The sequence below is a fragment of the Tasmannia lanceolata genome, unplaced genomic scaffold (assembly GCF_043159265.1).
Source record: "Tasmannia lanceolata isolate RefF3 unplaced genomic scaffold, GAP_Taslan_0.1 ptg000004l, whole genome shotgun sequence".
NCBI lineage: Eukaryota > Viridiplantae > Streptophyta > Magnoliopsida > Canellales > Winteraceae > Tasmannia > Tasmannia lanceolata.
The window spans coordinates 1,103,788-1,114,581 of record NW_027518681.1 but is presented as its reverse complement, the minus strand read 5'-3'; positions in this window follow the sequence as shown (position 1 = coordinate 1,114,581).

The following is a 10,794-nucleotide window of genomic DNA, read 5'->3' as shown; positions in this document are numbered from 1 at the left end:
ACCCGGAAGGGCGGTCTAGGCAAAAGTTAGGGTCATTCACCCGCTAAGCTGAAAACCCGAAAGGGTGGCTTAGGCAAAAATCAGGGTGCTGAGCCTGCTGGATGGAAAACCTGCAAGGGCAGGCAGTCCAGGCAAAAATTAAGGCAAGCGGTCCGCCAGATTGAAAATCCAAAAGGGCAATCTGGTCATGGCAGTGACTTCTCTCGAAGGACTAAATTTCAGAAGCCAGCAAGACTTTCATTTATCGGCATCCCTTCAAGGTCTGAATAGTGCCGGCAAGGCTTCCTTTGATATTTCTCTAAGCTAGGGTTAAAACCGAGCAATCCAAAGAGTATAATAACCAGGACTAAATACCAGAAAGAGGCGGAATCACCTTAAAGCGAGGTATTCAAAGAATTCCAAGAGTGGTAAGCTGTACCATCTTAAAACAATTATCAAATTAAGAAGCAGATTCAGTCCCTCCTGAAAATCAGTCTCGTAACTCGGTTGTGTACTCACCAAAAGTCCTTTGTCAAGCAGTTGTCAAGGTCATTCTTTGTCAAGTCAAAGTCATGTACTCAGTCGAGTCAGGCGTGTCCCAAAATGACCTGTTTGGTCCAGTATCCTTTCAAAAGCTGGGGTAACAGGTACCAGAAAATGAAGTCGCATCTCCAGAAGGCGAAATGACCTATACATGGTCTAGAAGTGCGGCAACCTCTCAGGCCCATTTGAAATTCCTGCAGCAGGCAGGAGGTTGAAAATGAGTCAAGCAGAATCAGTCTGCTTGGAAGTTGAAAATCATTGTAACCTGAAATTCTGACAGCTGGTAGAAAACTGAAAGTGTTTCAGGCAGAATCAGTCTCTTGTGCACTTGAAAGCCTTTGAGGCCCGGCATAAAAGTATCAGACATTTCAGTGAGAAGCAGTCTCTTGTACCGTCAAAAATCTTTGTAACCCAAATTTCATGAAAGAAAGCTTGAATCTGTTCGAGTTTTGTTAAGACTCCTGTATTGGAAATGAAATTGTACTAGGGGCATCTTTTATGTCCTGATGAAAGCCATGCCATAAAAGATACCTAGCATGCGTTGATAGTTGAGATGGCAGTCTTGACAAATCAGGATTTGAGAAGCTTGAACGCGTTTTTCAAATCAAAAATCCTAATTTAGGAATGATCATGATGCTGTCTAATCATTCCGTTGTGTTGATCTGTCAAGATACTGTCTTCTCAGATCCTAATTTAGGAATGATCATGATGCTGTCTAATCATTCCGCCGTGTTGATCTGTCAAGATGCCGTCTTCTCAGATCCTAATTTAGGAATGATCATGATGCTGTCTAATCATTCCAATGTGTTCATCTGTCAAGATACCGTCTTCTCAGATCCTAGAGTGGTTTGATCATGATGATTGTCTAATCATTCCGCTTTATTGATCTGTCAAGATGCTGTCTTCTTAGATCCTCCCTTTAGCCTCCCAAAATCGCAGGGGGTCCCCTGCGATTGCCCCATGAAAATCTATAAAAAGGAACCCCTCCCTGTCTCATTTGTCATCCCTTCTTCCTTCCACTTGCTCTTGCTCTAGTTTTCACACCCCCTTTTTGGTTGTGACACCCCTTTTAGCATTAGACCCCCCTTTTGGTTAGTGCTCCCATTTTAGATTTAGCACCCCTCCCTCTTTGGTATTCACACCCTTTTCCCGTTTGGTTTTAGAAAACCCTAGAGAGAGAAAGTGAGAGAAGCTTGGAGAGATTTTCCATATCCATATTCTGCTGAAATCTCTTCTACTGTATCACCGGGTATCAGAGTTTTGGCGAAATTCCCTTTTGTATACCATCGGATGTCATAGTTATGCCGAACTTTTGAGGATTTAGAGTAGCACTAATCCTAAACTAGGTACTTTTACAGCTTTTTGCATTTTTTTTCACAAAAAACAAGTTGTGGGTAGTTATAGGGTTTGAGGATCCTCTGGCCCCAAACCCTTAGCATAAATCCCCTCCTTCTTCCCTTTTTTAGTAACAAAGGCTATTTTCTTAATTCTGGTTATTTGTATTCAACAATCAATCAGATAAGAGATTGACCATGCTTCTAGGTGCCTAACGTGGTCTGAGTGAAGTGTTGTATGGTCTATCTCAATCATTTTAGTGTTGTTGTCTATAAACACACTAGATTAAAGAATTTCCCTTTTATTTAAATAAATTCTTAAACAAAGGCTACTTCCTTAAATCTAGTTATTTGTATGCAAAAAACAATCTAATTAACGATAGACCGTCTTCTCGGTATTCGACAGTAATACGGGGAATCATGGACCTCGATGCCCTCCCCCCGATATCCGGAATTCGCAGTAACGTCTATCTCAATCATTTAGGTGTTGTTTATAAACACACTAGAATAAAGAAGTTCCCTTCATTGTTTAAATAAAAAAGCCATTTTTCCTCCCTCGTAAAGATTATCCTTTAATTCTCACTCTTTGCCTTTGGTAATCAACTAGCTTGAGATTGTCTTCACTTATAGGTGCTCATTTGACTTGATCTAGATGGCTTACGCCTAAGAAGTAGATTTAAAGGCAATCTCAATGTTTTGAATATTACCGTTCGTCCAGGATTTAATTAAAGAAAACCCTTTTCTTTTCTTCATAAAAAATCCATTCCTCATGCCGAAAGAGCTTTCTTTCATTTTACTCGTTTTCTTTATTGTTTTATATATTCATATTCAACAATGAGCAAAAGACCCACTTTCCTTATCTTTTACCCTTCTTCCTATTTAAAATCCAACTCACAGAAATATAATATTAACAATGTGACTAGGCTAGGATTATTAATCATGCAAGATATATATATATATATATATATATATATATATATATATATGAGAAAACTGTTGGTGCGCTTAAGTTCACCATTTTTTTGGTGCGCTTAAGTTGTTATAACGCCTCCCATTTGTTTAAATGTTTGGGTCCCGCTTACGCGCACTAATGGGAGGCGTTATAACAACTTAAGCGCGCGCGCGCGCGCGCACACACACACACACACATATATATATATATATATATATAGCACATTTATTTTATATCCATATTATGTACCTAAAAATTCATGTAGCACATTTAATTTTGTACATTATTAACCATTTCTGCAATGTGCTACATGAAGTGCTTAAGAAATGGTTAATAATGTACAAACTTAAATGTGCTACATGAATTTTTAGGTACATAATATGGATATAAAATAAAATATTTAGTGTGAAAATCATAATTAAATCAAGTGCATACTTTTAACAAATTCATTAATCAATCATACATAATCTAGTGATTTGATGAAAATTAAGCTAAATATAACGAATAAAAATGAAATATAAAGCAACGAGTAAGAGAAAATAAACAAAATAATTAATTAAATAGATTTCAATAAATACCTGATTTAATGAGTAGATATAGAAATATCCGATAAACGATTAATGACCTCTTTCAATGACGGTAACTCTTGTTTGTATTTACATTTCAGATTATATTAATTTAATCTTATTTTCAAATGGGACACTAAGATCTCTTTTGAAGCCACTAACTATATCATTTCCAAAAGTAATATAACCATTATCTGCAAATAATCATATTTAACTTTGAAACCATTTGCACACGATATTATATGCAAATAAATTTTAGAAGTATCCAATGAGGACAAAATCTTCCCCAACCCTAGTGGTTTGTCATCTAATAGTTGATGGTGGAGACAAGAGCAGAAAGGTAGAGAAGTGGGCTGGATACCGAAGGAGTTATTTAAAAATTGCGAAGAAGCTATTGATACGTTGGTGCGATGCCACAGTGTGAAACGATTGTAATGAAAGAAAAAAAATGGTGTAAAAAATAATTAATTAGATTTTTTCTGTTTCTTTTTCTTTCTTTATAGGAGATGATGTGGGGAAATTGGTGAGTGGCTAGTTTAGAGCATTGGGTCTTTTCGAAAGGAGACATAGAACCCTAAATATTTTTGAAAAATCTTTTCTTTAAGCATTTCTAATCTTTTTTAGGTAACCTTTGATTGTGCTTTATATTTTTTATATAGTTTTATATAGTTTACGAGTGGTCCACAAGAAAAGGGAATCCCTCTCTCACTCTCTAGAAACAAAGGGTAGTGATTGGGTGAGTGCACCCTTTGGACTTTCTTTTATTCTTTTTCTTCCATAATTTTATAGTAGAAAAAGTATGAATTGGGTGTTCAGTGGGGGTCTATAAGCAATGGAATGAAGTTCAACAAAAAGCACTTCTATCACAAAGACATGTTTAGTGTCTGAGGGAACAAAGCTAAGTTGTCAGCACTGTGATTTGCTTTCTAACGATTGTTTGTCTAGTTAGGTTAGAAAAAGAAGGGATAAAGAGAAGGTATCTCATAAAAATGTCTTCATGCCTCCTTAAAGTTACCACACAAAAGTAGTACAAGTATTTCAAACCACTTCAATTAGGTATCTAACTTTGTTTAAAAAGAAGAAGAAAAAAAAAAGCATTCATCCCCCACATGGGTGCCAACATCAGGGTATCTCCAAAAGAGAAAATCCAGAGTCAATCAATCTAGGCCTAGGTTCTGCCTATAAAGTTGTCCCTTCCATCTTCAATTAAAGCTCCTCTTTTGAGGATTACAAGTCCAGCCTCACTTTACATCACTATATATATGGTACTTTGAATTTGAAATGCTTGTGTCTGGTTGGCTACCAACATATGTTTCTCTTTTTCCCCCACTGTCCAACTCAAATTCCATGGAGAAAGGAAAGATGCTGAAGCCTGCTAACACCTCACTTTTCTAACAACAAAAGTGGTGTGGGAAACCCAATTATTAAAGGATTTCATTAGCGTGAAGACCGGCCAACCTCTTGGATGAAATTAAAGATGTGTTTGCATGATGTTTGCACTTTTACTCCCATTCCTAGAACTGCAAATTATGTGGCTGATTGTCTTGCCAAATCAGGAGCTTCTTGGGTAGGGCTGCAACTCGAGCCGGGTTTTACCCGACCCGCATCGACCCGACCCGAAAATAGCCTGGTTTGGGTTCAGGTTTCATGGGTTTCGGGTCGAGCCGGGTTGAGCATTCAAAAGCCCGCATGAATCTCGGGTCGAGCCGGGTTTGAAGGGGCCCGACCCGACCCGACCCGAGTTACATAAGTTATAGTATGTACATTTTTTTCTATTGTTAGTTAAAAGTTAAAAGCGAAAACCCACGCACCCACTGTTATTGCGTGTGAGTGTAATTTCTGCTTCTATGAGTTGAGTTGATTCAAGTGTTTGATTCAGCATTATTTGATTGTAATTACAACATTGTTTGATTACAGCATTGTTTGATTCAAGTGTAATGTGAGTGTAATTACATCATTGTTTGATTCAAGTGTAATGTGAGTGTAATTTCTGCTTCTATGAGTTGAGTTGCCTTGTAGAATTTTCTTTAAAAAATTGCGTCAACGTGAAAAAACCCGACCCAACCCGAGATTTATCATGGGTAGGGCCGGGTTTGGGAATCGTGGATTTTCCGGAAAAAAACCCGACCCGAGTTGCAGCCCTATTCTTGGGGATTCTTTTATAAGAGGCAATCATTAATTACCCCTGAAGTACACTTCTAATCCGTTATTACTATAATTAATAAGTTGTTATCTTTATAAAATAGGATTAAATACAGATATTCGTACATTGGCCAGACAACTCTCTCCAATTGACACCCATAGCTGTGTATGTATGTACATAGGTGTGTTGTCTTGCCAAACCTATGATTGAGACCGGTCGATCGACACCCATAGCTACGCATGACCTAACTCCTAGACAGGTGCAATATTGGGCCTAACCGATGATTGAGACAGGCAATTGACACACATAGTTATGTTGTACCTAATTCTTACGAAATGCACTTACTTGGATCTTGCTCTCGACTGATATGTAGCATGTTAGTCTTATTTCTTGGTTTAAGAAATTAAAAAGAAGGCCAATCTATTCACTAACAATGGATTTTAGTGCAAGCGATTATTAAAGAAGTACTGTGAAAAGATATTATCACATGACATGACCATCGGATAGTTGGTGCTAGGGCTGCAACTCGAGCCGGGTAAAACCCGACCCGAAAATAGCCTGGGTCGGGTTCAGATTTCATGGGTTTCGGGTCGAGCCGGGTTCAGCATTCAAAAGCCCGCATGAATCTCGGGTCGAGCCGGGTTTGAAGGGGCCCGACCCGACCCGACCCGAGTTACATAAGTTATAGTATGTACATTTTTTTCTATTGTTAGTTAAAAGTTAAAGGGATAATTACATTTACAGCCCCTCTAGTTTCTGACACATCCACTTCTACCCCTATAGCTTAAAACGTGACAAATACACCCTTGTAGTTTCAATTTGTTTAAGGTAGGCCCCCTCAGCTGAAGGTTCGTCCATAGATTGAAGGGTTAGGATGATCTGATGGAGCTGATTTTTTTGGCACACCCTAACTATGTCAGGACCCATCAAATGAACGCTTTGGATCATCCAAACAATGTGGGCCCACATTATTTGGATGATTTTTTGGTAGTGTTTGGATTCGGGTAGGGGCCCACATTATTTGGATGATCCAAAGCGTTCATTTGATGGTTCCTGACATAGATATAGTGTGCCCAAAAAATCAGCTCCATCGGATCATCCTAACCCTTCAATCTATGGACGAACCTTCAGCTGAGGAGGCAAACCTTAAACAAATTGAAACTACATGGGTGTATTTGTCACATTTTAAACTATAGGGGTGGAAGTGGATGTGTCAGAAACTAGAGGGGGTGTAAATGTAATTATCCCAAAGTTAAAAGTGAAAACCCACGCACCCATTGTTACTGTATGTGAGTGTAATTTCTGCTTCTATGAGTTGAGTTGATTCAAGTGTTTGATTCAGCATTGTTTGATTGTAATTACAACATTGTTTGAGTACAGCATTGTTTGATTCAAGTGTGATGTGAGTGTAATTACATCATTGTTTGATTCAAGTGTAATGTGAGTGTAATTTCTGCTTCTATGAGTTGAGTTGCCTTGCCAAACAAGAATTTTCCTTAAAAATTTGCGTCAACGTGAAAAAACCCGACCTGACCCGAACCGACCCGAAATTTATCATGGGTAGGACCGGGTTTGGGAATCGTGGGTTTTCCGGAAAAAAACCCGACCCGACCCGACCCGAGATATTTCTCGGGTAGGGTTGGGTTCTCCAAAACCCGACCCGCCCGACCCGAGTTGCAGCCCTAGTTGGTGCAACCTAACTTAATACACCTCATCATTCTCTTTAATTATAATCTAACAAAAGGTAATTATATTAAAATTTGGGCAGTGATAAATCGACTCCCCAAATGGATAAATCGACTCCCCATGTGTCTATGGGGAGTCGATTTATCCATTTGGGGAGTCGATTTATCACTGCTCTAAAATTTTGATGGGTTTAGTTTATTGGCAAACACTTAAAATGTGCTTACCATACTAAAAATGCGCACACATTTAGTTTAGTGATATAACATGGTATGGTATAAACTTCGAGGTCGGAGGTTCAATCCCAGCTTAGCTACCAAAAATTAATGGTATAATTTGGAAATCTATTTGGAAATCTCACTGAATTTACTATCCAATAAGTGTAATTTTGGCATTGAATGGACCATTCCTTGGCCCGTTCAAGCAAACTTCACCAGACCTTTCATTGATGTTTAGTGAACCGATATGTTATTTGGATTCAAAATTTATCATATAATTAGATCAAATCCATATATTCGTACTATGGCCAAACCAATAATTGAGAACATGAAATTGACACCCATAGCTGTGCTTGACCTAACTCTTACAATTGGGGCATTGTTTGCCAAAATAATGATTGAGACTTGGCAATTGACACCCATAGCTATATATGCTTTACCTAATATGTGCATTATGTGGCCAAACTGATGAATGAGACTGAAGCATAAAAGATTTCATTAATCTTAATTATGTTATTACAAAAGACTATAATCAGTACTTATATAAAGCACTTAAAGGGATAAAGTAGGAAAGAGATGAACATAAGACAAAAGACATTGGGAGAGATCTCAACCATCACCTAAGCAATCCAACGGTGAGATCTCTCGCAAGATCTGTATATTCTAATAGAGACCGATCAATTGAATCCCACAGTTGTGCTAGACCTAAGTCTTACTATATTGGCTCACTTGCTGCATCTTGTGCTCAGCTGATGTGTAGCATGTTACGTCTTCTTTGTTGGTTTAATAAGAAATTAAAAGTGAAAAAGAAGCCAATGTATTAGCTTACAATGGGTTTTCGTGCAAGCGATTATTAAAGAAAAAGTTATGTGATAGGATATTATCACATGACACAACCATTGGATCAAAAGTTAAAACAACCCCAATACTCCTATCGACACCATATTAAATAGAAGTTCAATGGCTCCTACTTAGGCCCTGTTTGGACTGTAGGATTTTTCTAAAAAAGTTTGGACAAAAAAATATTTCTAAGATTTCATTTTTCTTTTATTTTTTTTACATTTAGAGGGACCTTCAATTTATGATAACATCCCTCTAAATTAACCACAACCATATAATTTCCTTCTAAATAAAAAAAACTGTTGGAATATATTTTCCATTAAAACTTAGCGAACTCTGGCCTAGTAAGGGCAAGGGGAAGTTTTTTCCAACTTGTGATGGGAGTTTTATCGTGGCATGCAATAATTGTTGGGAACTGAGACATTGACCCCCTTTTCTTCACCATATCGCCCCCTTGTAGTGTAAAAAGAGTAGTCATAAATACGCTAGAGGAGAGGGATTGAGCCTCTAGCTAGCTCAATCAATGATCAAGATTTCGTTCTTCAACTTGGAGGTCGGAGGTTCAATCCTAGATTACCTTCCAAAAAAGGGATTGAGCCTCCAGGTCAATGGTCAAGGCGATGTTGAATCCCCAAACATTATGGATCGGCCATTATGGCCATTACCACCATAACATGGCCCGGGGAAGAAAAAAGGGTGAAAATATCAGTTCCCTATAAAGTGATTTTGAGCGGCCCCTCATATAAGCTTATATGAGGTGACTGCTAAAAACATGGTGGGCCCACATTTTTTGGGTGATCCGAGCCGGTCATTTGATAGGTCCTGACGTAGATAGGGGGTGCCCAAAAAATCAGCTCCATAGGATCATCCCAACCCTACTAACTGTGGAGGTGAAAGAGGGGGAAATGGGTGGGTATAAATTTGCTCACTTACTCGTCCATTTTCCCCTCTTTCACTTTCACAGTACGAAGGGTTGGGATGATCCTATGGAGCTGATTTTTTGGGCACCCCTTATCTACGTCAGGGCCTATCAAATGACCGGTTCAGATCATCCCAAAAATGTGTGCCCACCATGTTTTTAGCGGTCACCTATATGAGGAGCCGCTCACAATCACTTTCCCCTTAGTATTTATCTCAAAAACAATACTAATAGAGAATATCTGGCACTTTTTCATGGATCAGAAATGACATATTCGATGCATATATGAAGAATTTAGGATTCGTGGGAGATTCCTGATATATTTTACAGGATACTGAAGATTTTTCTCCCAAGTTGAGGAACATAAAGCAAAATTGACAACTGCAACATACTTTTTGTGAGGTTTGACGATTGGAATTGCTAACACCCTCTCAAAATTCAAATGGACCAAGTGGGCGTGCAACTTGCATTACTTGGGTGCAACTGTGGTCCAAATATTGATATCTACTGTTCATGGGCTGGACCCAAATATAGTTAGGTGGTGCACGCTCTCCTAACCGATTACTTAGACCATCTTTTTGGCCATAATGAAAAAAATATTCCATGGAATATTTGTGGGGCCAGTTGTAAGAGATGGGCTGGAGATGGAGAAACTTGAGTGGGTGGGAAGGAGGAGGGGAGCCTAGTATGCTCCTTAAAAACGGGGAAAACATAGAACCAATTCTAAATAGGTATTTCTTTTCTACTAGATTTGAGGGATTTTTTTGTAAGATCTTATGTGGGTGATCTTAGAACCGTCCTAGATTTGCATGGTTGGCTCTGAACCAACTGAAAAACCTATGATCATGGTATTCAATCAAATATGCCATGATCACAACCATAACACACAACGTAAGGAATTAATAATGATCTCACCATGCAATGAATCTAGAATACAAGAAGAAAGATTATGGAACTTATCTCGATCTGCCATGACGGTGATCGATCAGGCTGTGTCTTCTACTACCTTTCTGGTCTGCCGGATCTCTAGTAGGGGAGATTTCTTTTCATCAGGGTTAAATGGCATCAGAGACCAACGCCTTTATCTATAGAATAAGACCTCCTAGAGTTCCACCCACAATCAACTCAATTTGGCTTAATCTATTTAACCAACAGATATAATTAAATCTAGTGCTACACTGATCATCCAGGTCTCGGTAGGGATGACATGCACCGATTACCCTTATACCCTTTAGTGATCACTTTGAAAATGGGTAACTCCAGCCATTTCACACTTAATCTCATTCATCAATCTAGACGATCGATCTTAGAACAATGATTGCCCACATAAGATCTTACATTTATACGCTCTCTCGATTCCAGTCCACTAGGCATGAAAAGCTCCTTATAAACGAGGAAAACATAAAACCAATTCTAAATAAGCATTTCTTTTTTCACTAGTTTTTAGGGCCCAATATAGTTAGGTAGTGCATGAGAGTCACAGTCCTAACTGATTACTTAGGCCAAGTTTGACAACCATAAAAAAATATTCCATGGGGCCACTTTTCAGAGATGAGCCGGAGATGGAGACTTGAGAGGATGTGCATGTGGTGGTTAGGGGAACATCAAAAGCTCCTA